Source organism: Dryas octopetala, chromosome 4 (genome assembly GCF_963921425.1).
Source record: "Dryas octopetala chromosome 4, drDryOcto1.1, whole genome shotgun sequence".
NCBI lineage: Eukaryota > Viridiplantae > Streptophyta > Magnoliopsida > Rosales > Rosaceae > Dryas > Dryas octopetala.
In genome coordinates, this window is record NC_141369.1 from 850,086 (window position 1) to 865,085 (window position 15,000).

A 15,000-nucleotide genomic window follows, 5' to 3' on the forward strand; every position below is an offset into this window, starting at 1 on the left:
ATGTCAAATCTCAACAAACTTGATTTCGTCGCTTTGGAAGTTTCCGGAAGAAACTATCTAAAGTGGACTCAAGATGTTAAGCTTCATTTGACTGCCAAGAAGATGAGATCGACAATCAATGCAGACAATGTTGTCGCAGAATCTCTTAAGGCAAGTGCCATGATCTTCATTAGGAAGCATATGGAGGAAGCACTTCAAGTTGAGTACCTCGCTGAAGAGGATCCACGAGCTCTTTGGGTTGCTCTGGAAGAGCGGTTTGACCATCAAAAGACCATTTTCTTGCCTGAAGCAAGACATGATTGGCAGAACATTCGTTTCCAGGATTTCAAATCCGTGAATGAGTATAATTCGGAGATCTGCCGGATCCGGTCGCTCCTCAAATTTTGTGGGGAGGAGCTCACCGAAGCTGACCTATTGGAGAAGACTTTCTCCACCTTCCCTGCCTCCTGTTTGGTCCTGCAGCAACAATACAGGGAGAGGAATTTTACCAAGTTCTCGGCATTGATCACTACTCTGTTGCTCGCTGAAAAGAACAACAACTTATTAATGAGAAATGATCAAGCCCGACCTGTCGGTACTGAAGCAGCACCATTGCCTGAAGCAAACGCTGTTGCTTATCGCGATTCAAACCGCGAAAGAGGATACCGAGGTCATGGAAAGGGCACAAAGTCTGACCGCCCGAGATATGGAAGGAAAGGTTCTTAGAGGAATGGCCCATATGACCGAGGCCAACGTGGCCATGGCCCACGTGGTAGAAACCACGGTCCCTCGGCCCTAAGAACTCGAAATGAGAGGAACACTGGTCCGGCCCGTCGCCACCAGAATCAGAATCAGAATGATCTCTGTTACCGATGTGGAGGAACTGATCACTGGTCCCGCACCTGCCGTGCATCAGCGCAAGCTGTAAATGAGTATCACGCCAGTCGCGGAACTCGAGAGACCAATCTCGTTGAGGGATCATTTCCTATGGATACCACCTTAGAGGTCACTGATTTCCAGACTGCTACTGGACACTTCGAGGACTAGAAACTCGATGACATGGATATGATCGGCACTTGTGCCATATTTATTTTTCTGAATAATGTTTTTCTTATTCGGATTATTTTGGTGATTTATGATTTGGATTATTTGTTTTGGAAATTTGGTTATGCTCGATTATTATTTAATTCAATCAAGTTATTTTCATATATGTGATCTATTGAATTAAATTTATGAATAAGCATGTTTGGTGGGGAAGTTTGTTGTCTGGCAGACAGTGCTACTACGCGCACCATACTTCAAGATCGGAAGTATTTTTCAAATTTATTGCTTACTCATACCTCTGTGACAACCATATCAGGCCAATCCAACCTGATAGAGGGCCATGGCAAAGCCCATTTTTATGTTGTCCAATGGTACTGAATTACCATTAATGAGGCCTTATATTCTCCAAGTTCCAGAAGAACGTTGTTGAGTTATAAGGATATTCGAGCCAACGGTTATCACGTTGAAACCACTGAGGAAAATGGAGTGGAATATCTTTGCATAACCTCCAATTTGTATGGCCAGAAGCATACATTGGAGAAATCGAAATGTCTCTCGAGCGGTCTTACATGACCACCATTAGATCGATTGAGGCCAATCACATAGTTAACCAGAAGTTAACCAATTCGAGTAGTTTTTTTTTTTCTATGGCATGACCGGTTGGGATACCCAGGTCAAAGTATGATGCGCCGTATCCTCAATTCATCACACGGGCATCCCTTTACTAATAAGGATCTTGTGTTTAGTGACACATTATGCCAAACTTGCTCGCTCAGAAAGTTGAATACTAGACCATCATATGCAAAGACTAGTAAAGACTCCACCATTTTCTTGCAAAGGATACAAGGGAATATTTGTGGACTTATCCAACCACCATGCGGACCATTTAAATATTCCATGGTTTTGGTTGATGCATCGACAAAGTGATCACATGTTACACTATTGTCCACAAGAAAAGCTGCTTTTGTTAAACTTCTCGCCCAGAAGGCTCACCACACGGATTATCCTATAAAGTCCAAAAGATTTGATAATGCCGGAGAGTTTACATCGAAAACTTTCGATGATTATTGCATGCCCCTTGGGATTAATGTTGAACATCGAGTTCCCCATGTTCACACCCAGAATGGTCTCGCATAAGCGTTCATTAAAAGATTACAAATGATCGCACGAACCTTGGTTATGCGCACCAAGCTTCCAATTTCTGCGTGGGGCTATGCAATCTTGCATGCAGCCATGTTGGTCCGGTTGAGGTCCACTACTACCTAACCTTACTCCGCGTTACAGCTGGTGACTGGGTACGAACCTGACGTTTCGTACTTACGCGTATTTGGGTATGCAGTTTACGTGCCAGTTGCGCCGCTACAACGTACCAAAATGGGTCCTCAACGAACGATGGGCATATATGTCGATTATGAATCCCCATCCATTATACGCTTTTTAGAGCCCTTGACAGGCGATCTCTTTACCGCTAGATTTGCGGATTGTCACTTTGATGAGACAGTCTTCCCGCCGTTAGGGGGAGATAAGAACGTCACTGTTCCTGAAGAACGACGTGAATTGACGTGGAATTTCCCCACTATGTCTCATCTCGATCCCCGAACCGCACAATGTGATAGTGAAGTGCGGAGAATTCTAGATTTACAAAGTATAATTCATAATATGCCAGACGCATTCTCTGATCTAGCTAAAGTGACGAGATCACATATACCTGCTGCAAATGTGCCTGCAAGGATATCCGTCCCCGAAGGACGTGTCGTCCTACGAGGACGTGTCGTCCCAGATGGACGAGGTACAACAATAGTGGCTAACCAGTCATATGTCCCTGCCCAGAAGTGAGGTTGACCACTAGGTTCGATGGACTCTTATCCCTGGAAGAGGATACATTTGGCACAAACGAGTCCCCTTGACATCGCGATCTCAATCGATCCATCTCACGAAATAGTTCCGGATTATGGGTCCGTCCCAGAAGAGACGGCGTTGGGGGGCGCTCCAACGTTTGAACCCACTCCCGAGAACATAGAGATCTCTATAAATTATGCATGCTTAAGTGAGCTCTGGAATCGAAACGAGATTATCATCGATGATATATTTGTATTCGCGGTAGCTACCGAAATCATAACTAGCGATGACATCGAACCTCACTCCGTTGATGAATGTCAACGTCGAGACGACTGGCCAAAATGGAAAGAAGCAATCCAGGTCGAATTAGATTCCTTGACAAAGAGAAAGGTGTTTGGGCCTGTCGTTCCTACACCTTCCCCATGTTAAACCTGTAGAATTTAAATGGGTATTTGTAAGGAAGCGTAATGAGAAAAACGAGATTGTGAGATACAAGGCTCGTCTAGTGGCGTAAGGATTTTCTCAACGCCCTGGGATTGATTACGAGGAAGAGTATTCCCCCGTAATGGACGTCATAACGTTCCACTACCTTATCAGTTTGGTAGTTTCCGAAAAACTGAGTATGCAGCTTATGGATGTGGTCACTGCTTATCTCTATGGGGATCTTGATACAGAGATATATATGAAAGTTCCCGAAGGACTTAAGACACCCGATGCAAATAGTTCCAGACCACGGAACACGCTCTCCATTAGTTTGAGGCGTTCACTTTATGGATTGAAACAATCCGGACGGAGGTGGTATAACCGTCTAAAGTGAGTATTTGATCGGGATGGGATATGTGAATAATGTTCTATGCCCTTGCATGTTTATTAAGAACAAGTTCTGGTTTTGCTATTGTAGTTGTTTATGTCGATGACATGAATCTAATTGGTACTCCTGAAGAGATCAAGGAAACTGCTAAACACCTGAAGTTGAAATTCGAGATGAAAGATCTTGGGAGAACGAATTTCTGTCTCGGCCTGGAGCTCGAGCACCGTGTAGATGGAATTCTAGTCCATCAATCGAATTACATCCAGAAGATGTTAAGGCGCTTTAATGAGGATAAAGCGAAGCCTTCTAGCACGCCCATGATCGTCTGTAGTCTAGATCGTAAGAAGGATCCGTTTTGTCCCGCAGATGATAACGAAGAGATATTGGCACCAGAAGTCCCATATCTAAGTACAATAGGCGCATTATTGTACTTGGCTCAATGTATTAGACCAGACATCTCATTCACTGTGAACTTGTTAGCTAGATGTAGCTCTGCGCCAACACACCGCCATTGGAATGGCATAAAAGACATTTTCCGCCACCTTAGAGGTACGACGGATATGGGCTTATTCTATCCCTAGCTACGCATCAAGGAATGAATCGAACCCCCTCGATCCTCGGAATGATGCCCGCCTTTTAGGATATGCTGACCCAGGGTATCTATCAGACCCGCATATGGCGCGTTCTCAAACTGGTTATGTCTTTACCATTGAGAATACAACAATATCTTGGAGGTCTATTATCTTGGAGGTCTATGAAACAGACCTTTGTTGCTACCTCTTCGAATCATGCTGAGATTCTAGCCCTTCACGAAGCAGTTCGTGAATGTATATGGCTAAGAGCAGTTTCCAAGCATGTTTGAACTACGTGTGGGCTGAATTCCACCACTGATGAACCAACGATTATCTATGAGGATAATGCCGCTTGCATCCAGCAGATGAAGACAGATTTCATCAAAGGAGACAACACCAAGCATATTATACCGAAGTTCTTCTTCAATCAACAGCAACAAGAGCATCAGATGATTGAAGTCAAGCAGATCCGATCTCAAGACAACCATGCAGACCTCTTTACCAAGTCACTGCCAAAGTCCACGTTCTTGATGCATGTTCGAGGTATTGGGTTGCGTAGATTAGCTGATTTACCTAGTATGTAGTCTTCAGGGGGAGTCGACATTAGGGGGAGTATCCTGAAGCATACTCGTTTGATCATCGTGTACTCTTTTGTCCTTCGTCCAGGGTTATTTTGTCCCACTGGGTTTTGTTACCTGGCAAGGTTTTAATGAGGCACATCTTGGCATGGTCACCCTACTCATACTACATCCTGAAGATGTGTTGATCTGATATATATGCATTTGCTCATCTTTTCCCTTCGACCACGGGTTTTTCCCATTGGGTTTACCGGGCAAGGTTTTGGTGTAGCAACTCTAATGCACCCCGCTCCCATAGACATACTATCTGCTCATGATCCAGAAGATATGACTTCACCTACTTTCGAGGTCCTGATGCGACTACTCCACACTCACGCGCGTTGCACTCTTTTTCCTTCGACCAGGGTTGTTTTTGTTCCCACAGGGTTTTTATTACTTGGCAAGGTTTTAACGAGGCAACTTAGAAGCGCATAGCAGAGACAACACTAATGACATGGAATATCCAAGGGGGAGTGTTGTAAATATATTATTATGTGTGGCTATTCCTGTAATTAGTTGTAGGGGCATACTAGTAAATATTCTAAACCTAGTAAACCCTACCTCTATATAAGGATATTTATAACATGAATGAAAGAGACTGATATATTTCTCTCTGCCTCCTCTTTTCCACAAACCCTAATCTCTACATACTTTTACAACAATTTCTTCCTTCTATTTACTTGTAAGTTGTATGGGATTGGCAGGTCAATCATCAATGGTTTAAAACCCCATATGATGAGTGAAAATCATGACCCACACTCTTCACATTCAGATCTACCGACGGATGATGATTCTCTATATAATCTTTTTACGACAAAAAGTTAGAGAAGACGCTGCATTTGAGTTGTGTCCTTAGAGAAGATGATCTTGCATAATGTCATGTCGACGTCAATTAGAACATCGACCATATTGTCGACTATAATATATTGGTCTTTGTCGACCAGCTATATAGTCGACATTGACCATAATATATTGTCGATCAACCATATAGTCGACGTCAACCTGATTGTACTGGTCTTGTGGCCTCCAATAGAAGCCCTTTCGTTGAAGCTGAGTCTGATTTGGGTTTGTCCTTGCTTCTACTTCCAGCCATCATACACCGACTAAGAGCAAGAATCAGTAAGAAGAAGAGGGTTGCAGATCTTTTTTTTTTTCCTTCTTCGTTTTCCTTTTATTTTTGTATTTTGATTTTTTGGTTTTCCTATTCAAACCCCCTTAAAGCATTAATCTTTCATTGTTGTGGATTACCAAGCTGCACTTTTCTGAGTAAGGTTGAGGAAACTTGCGCTATGGAGGCAAAAGCTGAGTGCGTGGGGGCTGGTTTGGGGTTAGATCGAGATGGAGGTGGGTTGTACGTGTTAGATTTTGCGCCCCCAAAATCTCTGGTTGCGTTTTGTTCTACTTCTAACCAAGCACAAGAGAAGCCTTGAAGCCTTTTCATACAAGACAGCAAGAAGACAAGATTGAGACAGTACTAACCAAGCACAAGAGAAGCCCCGATCCATCCAAGTGTACCTACCATGCAAAACACAGCACTCCAAAGCGGCTCGAGCCCATAAATTATGTTGTTTCTATTGTTGAAATATCAGGCATGGCTACATTCCTTCACTGAGTAGTTTTCAAATAAGATATATTGTATCAAACAAGAATGATCTGAAGAAATAATAAATCTAATAAACGTTGAGAAATACATGATGTAAAAAGAAAAACAAACCTGAAAGGCAGAAAATGAAACTCTCCAAAGAAAATTAATGCTTGAGCTGTTGGATGGAGGCTAGTCTTTTGAACAGGCCGGAAAGATTCTTTTGAATAGTTTTTTTGCTCAGTGCTTAAATACACTATTAGTCTTAACAGATGAGGTCCCGAAACCTTGATTAAACATAAGGTACTGGCCTGTCCGAAACTGATACTTTGATGCTGACAGTGACACATCCTCGGCAACATCGACATTCTGCCTCCAATAAGCTCTTTCTGGTTGGATTACTATATCTTTACCATTTGACAGGACACCCTGATTTTCCTGCTTGTACACAAGTTGGATTCCGAACTCCTTAATCTTCGGATTTAATGAAACACGTAATTTGTTCCCACCCTCCAATTCATCATCTCCAAACAGCCAATGGCTTAACCATAACACATCTGTATTCTCTTCGCTAAAAGCCATTGTGACGGGGGAATAGGCCCACATTAGACCCTTGGTATCATTACTGACTTTAAGAAACACAGATCCATAAGAAATATTTTTCGGTGAATAAACAACACATGCATTTAAGCCTTGGATCTTGAGATTAAGATGTGAAGGTAGAGTAATAGACAACACGGAGTCACCCTTGCTCCTGTAGATGTACCACTCTGGGATCTTGTTTCCATAAAGGAAAGTGCTAAATATGCCACATTCATACACTCCCTGCATTTTCATGCACATCACTTATATTATAACAAGCTATACAAATCATAATAATAACTACTTGAGAGACAGAGAAAGAACCTGGAGGGGACCCTTCATGGTTGTGTGTGTCAATCGGCTGAACATTTCGACCTCATCAGTGCTCCCAACGGATTCCAAATTGAACAGGCCCATATCTTTTATCATTTTTATGTCAACGCTTCTCAACGGTTTTATTTTGAACAAGCTTTGAACTTCAACTAATCTCTTGCATCCCCAAACCTCTAATCTCCATGATATGCAAGCATTTGGTAAACTTTTTACTCTTTTCAATGATGCACAATATCTTGGTCGCAATTCCTCTAAACATGGAGGGAGCTCTGGAAGCATTATGAGATTTGTGCAATTATTTAATAGAAGGACCTCGAGCTTAATAAGACTGCTCATGTTTACTGGCAGGCTAAGAATTGGGTTTCCTCTTAGATCCAAATACTTCAATGAGGACAGACTACAAATATCATTTGGAATCTCTGTTAGATTACAGTGACCCAGATTTAAGCTTCCTAAAGAATGTGGTAAATTTGCCAATGATAATCTGGTTAACTCAAGACCTTTTCTTGGTGCTACCGGCGACCAGATTGATTGCCATAATTTAGTCAAAAGCAGACCCACTTTGTTCATATCACTAGCCATGTTGGTTTGAAGGTCGAGCTTTGCGCAGCCAGAAAGATTAAGCTTTGTAAGAGATTCCAACATGTTAATGCTTCTTGGGAGTTTAATGAGATTTGTGCAGCCTCTTAGATTCAAGGACACAAGTTTCTTTAGGTCTCCAATGGATTCATCAACCTCAACCAAGTTTCTTTGAGAATTAATCTCTCAAGACTAGGGAGTCCTGACAATTTAGGCGTTGTCATAAGGCCATGTGAATGACTGAGGTTGAGGATTTTCAATCTTAGAAGACACTGTTTCAAAGAGAAGTAATTAGTTTCTATGAATACAAATAATGATCCTTAAATTTGTGTGTGAGCGTGTGTCTGTGAGCAAGAGAGTGAGAGAGAGAGAGATTAAGGAATTTTATACTTGCAAGAAACTGTTTCAAAGAGAAGTAATTAGTATCTAAGAATAAATAGTGATCCTTTTTTTTTTTTTTTTTTTTTTTTTTTGTGTGTGTGCAGGGCTATTTATGAGATTAGGGATTGAGGCAAACCATAAAAATTGGCCCCTAAAACTTTTCATATATATTCACATGATTTTTCTCTTCTTAAGTACTCATATTATTTGAATATATAAGGGTTTACAAAATTTAGGGGCCGGAGGTGGTTGCCTACCTCGCTTACCCTCAGGGACAGCCCTGTGTGTGTGTGTGTGTGTGTGTGTGAGAGAGAGAGAGAGAGAGAGAGAGAGAGAATTAGTACCCATACCTTGGTTCCCTTCCAAACATGTTGCAGGCTGCTATTCTGCAGTTCAAGAACAACTAGATTTTCCAAATAAAAAACGGCTGGTACTGATTTTAAATGGAATCCTTGCCAAGACAACCATATTAAATTTTTTGGAAAATTTTCATAGCTTCCACTAACTTTCACATTATTGAGCAGAAGAATTTCAAGATTGTGCATCCTTCTAAATGCTTCTGTTTTGAAGTCTACCTCATTTGATGCAGAACCTGAATTTGTTGGGGAAAAGTTAATTGGTTTCCAGGAGAAGAAATCAAGCCTGCGTCGTCTTGAACAATTTTGACCAGAATCATCAACATAGCATCGTTTTTTGTTACTTTGACTAAATATTGACTCAGTAGACTCATCTTCCATCAACACAGGAAGGTTGAGCATGAAGCCCTTAATAGTTTCGGTACCCTGCCAAAAAATGAGAGCATTGGGTAAGTAAAAGTCACACATGCAGAACACAAACACCAATACGGACACATGAAGATATGTTTCTTACCGTTAATTTTCTCAAAATATTAGAGGCTTCTTTATAATGCCACACTCTACTACGTTTTCCAGGGTCAAGAGATTTCTCACGAACTATTCCCCTTCCCATGTCTCTAAGTAACTGATGCATGACCAACTTATTCTTTTCATTAACTTCCAATAGACATCTATCAACTAGATTTTCAATTCCAATCCTTGTGTGAAAATCTAAGTTGTCTAGTATTATAATTGTATAATCCTGCTTCTTTCCTATAAAGAAGCAAGCTATATGAAGGAATAACTCTCTGTCATCATCATCATTTAGAGAATCATAGCTTATTCGAAGAATTTTTTGAATTTCTCCATCAGGTATCACTTCTAACTTCTGCAATGCACTTCTCCATACATCAACACAAATTTCCCTAGATAAAGAAGAGCCTATAACTTTGAGAGCTAATGGAAGCCCTCCACAATGTTGTACCACAGATTTCGAAAGCTCCATGTAACCTTCGTCAGGATGGGCTTTTCTGAAAGCATGCCAACTGAAAAGCTCAAGTGACTGATCCTCAGGCAATCCTTGAACCCTGAACATTGCATAAACTTCATCATCCTTTAACAAATGTTCACGTCTAGTTGTGATGATAATTTTACTTCCTGGATGCAACCATTCCCGCATTCCAAGAATTGCATTGAATTGGTCCAAGTGGTCTACATCATCAAGAACAATAAGAACTCTTTTGCAACATACAGCACATTGGATCTTTCCTATTCCTTCATCTGTGCTATATATTTTCTCTGCTTTCCCCTTTTGGATATTCGAAAGAAGTTGTCTTTGCAAGCGAACCAAATCTTTGGGTTGCACTGAATTTGCTCGAATATCTGCAAGAAAGCTGCTGCCTTGAAATCTATCAAAGTTCAGGTTATAAGCAACTTTGGCAATGGTGGTCTTGCCAATTCCACCCATCCCACAGATCACAGCTACACCAACATCATTCGATCCATCTTTCAACCACATGTTTATGCCTTTCACAAGATGATCCATTCCAACCATGAAGGGCGGAATGACTATTGGTTTATGATCCAGTTTAATTCTAACCTCCTCAACAATATCTTGGATAAACAGCCCCTCGTACCTATAAATTATTGAGATCTACATATATAAAAAACAATAAATCTTTTCTTCTACATTAGAAAGAGTGCAATTAACGATAATATCAGGTTGAAAGGAATGATTATATCCTCCTACTAATGCAAATTGAGTAGATATAAGATATGAACAAATTAATGAATCTTTTAAATTAAAATGCTGCCAAGGTACATAAAAATAAAGAAGAAAGAAACGAACTCTAACCCACCATTTGGCATTTGCCACCGTTTCTAATAAAAAATGTCAGAAAAAAAAAAAAAAAACTAATACTTTGAAATTAAAGTCAAGGATAAAATCAGAAGTTCTCTGGGAATGAAATTATTACCCATCTCCTAAAACCATCCCACTTAGATCTGCAACACTTCTAAGAGCTCTTCTCCAATCTTCCACCTTGTCCATCTCCTCCTTGAAGCGCTGTTCATGTCTACCAAATGCTTCTGCAAAACTCCCAGTTTGCTTCCTGACATGGGATGGATCCACATGATAGAAAACTGGCACAACCATGTGGCCATCAGTTGTTCTGCGTTTCATGATCATGGCAAGTTCGTCCAAGCACCATGTTGAGGAAGCGTAGTCCTTGGAAAACACAACTATGGATACTCGTGACTCTTGTATGGCTTTCTGCAGCTCAGCCTTGATTTCTTCTCCTCTTTCAATTTCATCATCATCTCTAAAGGTGTGGATTCCAGCCCCCTCCAAAGCTCTGTAGAGGTGATCAGTAAAGCCCTTGCGCGTGTCTTCGCCTCTGAAACTCAAGAATGCATGATACCTACACCGGAATGAGGAGGAAGCAGCCATTTATGTTTGTGTTTGTATATTCAGAGTTGTGGATTCGGTTTGTGTTTGTATTATGAGGAAATGGAGAACACTGGAACAGTAGAAAGATAAGAAAAGTGGGAATCAATATTATGGATGGACAGGGCTTGTCGCAGAGTTGATAATAAAAGTCAGAAAGTTAAATGTCTATTGTCCCACCACCCACTAAACACTTATGATTCCAACTTCCACACTAAAACTCATTGAAGATTAAGCTTCCTCTTCCTCTGTTAAGGGAAAAGAAAAATAAACAGAATATATTGATCTAAACTTGTGAATGGAAGGATATTCCAATTTTAGAAATATGCAAGAGATGAGAAAAAAAAATAAAAAAATTGGGGCATTTCAATTTGAAGTAAAATGTTAATGCAAAAAGTTTTCCAGTACTTGATTGATGGTTAATTAGTTCAATTCAATTATGTTTTTGGCACATTAATAGATTGTGGAACATGTCAGTACGTCGGATGGCTTGAAATTGTGTGAGTGGCTTGTGCTAGTAAACTAAACAAAATAGCAAGTACTTTTGTAATACACGATTAAGGATCCTTCCTATAGGAGTCAAGACCTTTGGAACAATAGAGATGAACAGAAGCTCATATATTTCCTTCTATTGTTATGTCCTATTTAAATGGTGATAAGGCTGGCTTGTCTAGACCCAGGGTGATTGTCAGTTAGTCTGCCTCTTGTTTGGGCTTTGCCCCCTTTTTAAGAGTTAATTATAACAATGGTCCATAATCTATACATCAAGTATCACTTTGGTCCATAAATTTTATTTTGGAATTTTAGGGTTCTTAATTTTTCCACCTTTCTCACTTTGGTCATTTGTGTTACATCTGTTAATTTTTCCATAAAAAATGCTTATGTGGCAAGTATGGGTCCATCTCTTTTATACTTACATAATAAAAATTATAAAATATTCAAAAATTCTTCAAAAAATTAAGAAAGGTATATTGACTTTAGGTATGAAATTTTAAAATTTTTTCAATTTAACTATCAAAACGTTTTTGTCATTTCACTTTAGATACTAAATTGATACTAAATTTCAATTTATGAGGTCTCAACTTTAAAAAAATAGTTCTACCGAGCACTCGGCACTATTCATGCTTAGAGAACCTTTTTTTTTTTTTTACAAACATAACTATGACTGTCCAACAGTCATAACTTTTTTACTAATTTGTTATTTTTTCATCATTTCTGAGGCTTAACCTTTATTGTTTAGTCTCTAGATTGTAAGACTTTATCCCCCAAGCCTAAATCAAAAGTATTGAACCTTTATAAACATTAAATTTTTATGAATTTCATACAGTCACAACTGTTGTAACTATTCGAAAAGAGTTCGAGCTATATTGCAAACCGAAAAAAAAAAAATTACAAAAAACCACCTAGGGCTCAGCACTTTGGCCAAGCGCTCAATGTCAAAAAAATTCACGTTTTGTTCAAATTTGAAAAAATTCGCGTTTCCTACATATTTGTGACCTAAACCAAAATGTCTTACTCTAGGTTAGTACCTATACTAAAAAATATTAGTGTCTTGCTGCTTTGTTGAAAAAATATCGATATTTGGTATTTAATTATAATTGTCTATTTATTTTAATTAAACAAAAAATGGTTATTAAAAATGGTTAAATCATGTGTATTGAATTAAAAATGCACGAAAAATTAATTAAATAACGTGTATTAAATAACAATGGTTATTAAAAAATGTGTATTAAATAATAACCATTTTGTTTTAATGCTAAAAATTAATTACAAAAAATAATTAAATAAAAAAAAAGTGGATCTAAGCCCAGCCACCACTGACCATCACCCTCCAGCCACCACTGACCTCACCCCTCAGCCACCACCGGCGACTCTCCCATCCACCGCTGGCGACTCCCTCCTCCACTGGCGCTACCCCATCTCTCTCTCTTTCTCTCTCTTGGTGCGAATGCCGGCGGCTTCGCCGACCTCTAATCTGAAGGTTGGCAGTTTTTGTGCCCAATAGAGAGAGACATAGAAAGACATAGAAAGACAAAGACATAGCAAGAAATAGAAGAGAGAAAGAGAGATGGGTAAAGTTAGTGGAGGGGGAGTCGTCGGGTGGTGGCTGGGTTTCTTTAACCCTATCTCATTTTTTTCATATATAAATTTTAAATAATTTTTTGTAATTAATTTTTAGTTGAAATGACGATTTTAGCCCTAAAAATTGGTCACATGCTTTGCACGTGACCAATTTTTGACGGAAATTGTAACAGAATTAACAAAAATATTCCTTGATTGAAACACTTAGAAAATAATAGTTTTTAATTGAAGCAAAGTGAAAACGGAATCCTCAATTCAAAATAGGGGTATAGTTGGAGTCATTTTGCTAAAATTTTCCCTTTTATTAATTCTGAATTGCTCATATTATCATTTAAAATATTTTAAAATGAAACTCATAATTCATGAGATTTAAATCCTACAATTTATAAGATTTAAATCCCACAGTTTAAGTGATTTACATCCCATAATTTAAGGGATCTAATATGTAGAAATCTCACAAATTATGAAATTTATTCACCTCTAAAAAGTGGCATCAATCCACAAAAAGAAAAAATATCATAGGACTAGGAAAAAATATATGGGTTGTATATTTACCATTACGTGGTTTGATATAATTTCTTGAGATATTCTAATTCAATCCATTATGGACCCTGTAAAGACTAATATCCTAGTAAGAATTCATTGAGGTCCAAAATTATTGTCTAGGTGCCACGTTGACGTTTTCTATCAAAAAATTGTCCCTAATATTATCCTACAATTAATGAAATTTAAACCTCACAATTCATGAGATTTAAATTATAGAAATCTCACAAAATATGAGATTATTCACCTACAAAAATTCAAATAAACAATACATAAAACAAAAAATAATCAGACTAGAAAAAAAATTATGCTTGGGTTGGTATATTTCAATTGTATCAATACGTGGATTCATACATTTTAAATGTATATATACCTAAAAACTGAAACCTATAACCTAAACCTGAAATCTATACCCTTAACTCTAAAGTCTAAATATATGTGTCACACCCCAATTTTTAGAAATGATTTTGGATTAGAATTGAAGTGCAAATTATTATTTTATTTATTTTTAAACTACTAAAAGAAATATATATTATTAAATTCCTCAATGGAGAACGAAGTATATATCTATGTTATAAATAAGATTAGAGTATGTGTAGTTTAAGCCAAGGAGTAAAATTTCGAAATTTTCGGCGAAATTTCGCCGAAAATTTCGTTTTTTAGGGGTATGGAAATTTTAACACCATACCAAAAAAATTTCGAAAAATTTCGAAATATTTTGCCGAAATTTCGCCGAAATTTTCCGAAATCCTCGAAATTTCGGCGAAATTTTCGATATAGTGTTCAACAAAACCAAAATCAGATCTATATGGGTGGGAGTCGCGGGGTGGGAGGCGTGGGTTTTGGGCGCGGACGGTGGTTCTGTGCGAGGTGGGGGAAGAGGTGAGCGATCGGCGCGAGGCTGGCTGAGGGAGGAGGGATGAGGCGAGCGGCGCGAGGCTGGCTGGGGAAGGAGAGAGGAGGCCAGCAGTGGGTTTTGGTCGCGGGAGGTGGGGGCAGATCTAGTGGCTGGGGAAGGAGGGATGAGGAAGGAGAAGAGAGAGAAAGAGGAAGCAGAAGAGAGAGAAAGCTACTGGAGGAAGAAGAGGAAAAGGAAAGAAAGATAAGAGGAGAAGGAAGTCACGGCCCACGAGGAAGCTACTGGAGAGAAAGCTACTGGAGGAAGATAAGCTACTGGAGAGAAAGCTACTGGAGGAAGTCACGGCCCACGAGGGAAGGAGAGGAGAAGGAAAGAAAAAAAAAAAGAAGAGAAAAGAAAGGAAAAGGAAAAAAAAA

General features: G+C 39.2%; 2 pseudogenes across 1 annotated transcript; one reads left to right on the forward strand and one right to left on the reverse strand.

Moving 5' to 3' along the window:
* Positions 1–1,299, forward strand: LOC147285965 (uncharacterized; annotated as a pseudogene).
* A 5,176-nt stretch (positions 1,300–6,475) lies between these two features.
* Positions 6,476–11,288, reverse strand: LOC147285966 (disease resistance protein RPV1-like; annotated as a pseudogene). Its single transcript, XR_015121597.1, has 5 exons — positions 10,631–11,288; positions 9,190–10,291; positions 8,670–9,101; positions 7,351–8,210; positions 6,476–7,269 (listed from the first exon to the last, which is right to left on the reverse strand). The product of XR_015121597.1 is annotated as a disease resistance protein RPV1-like (transcript).
* Positions 11,289–15,000: the final 3,712 nt, after the last annotated feature.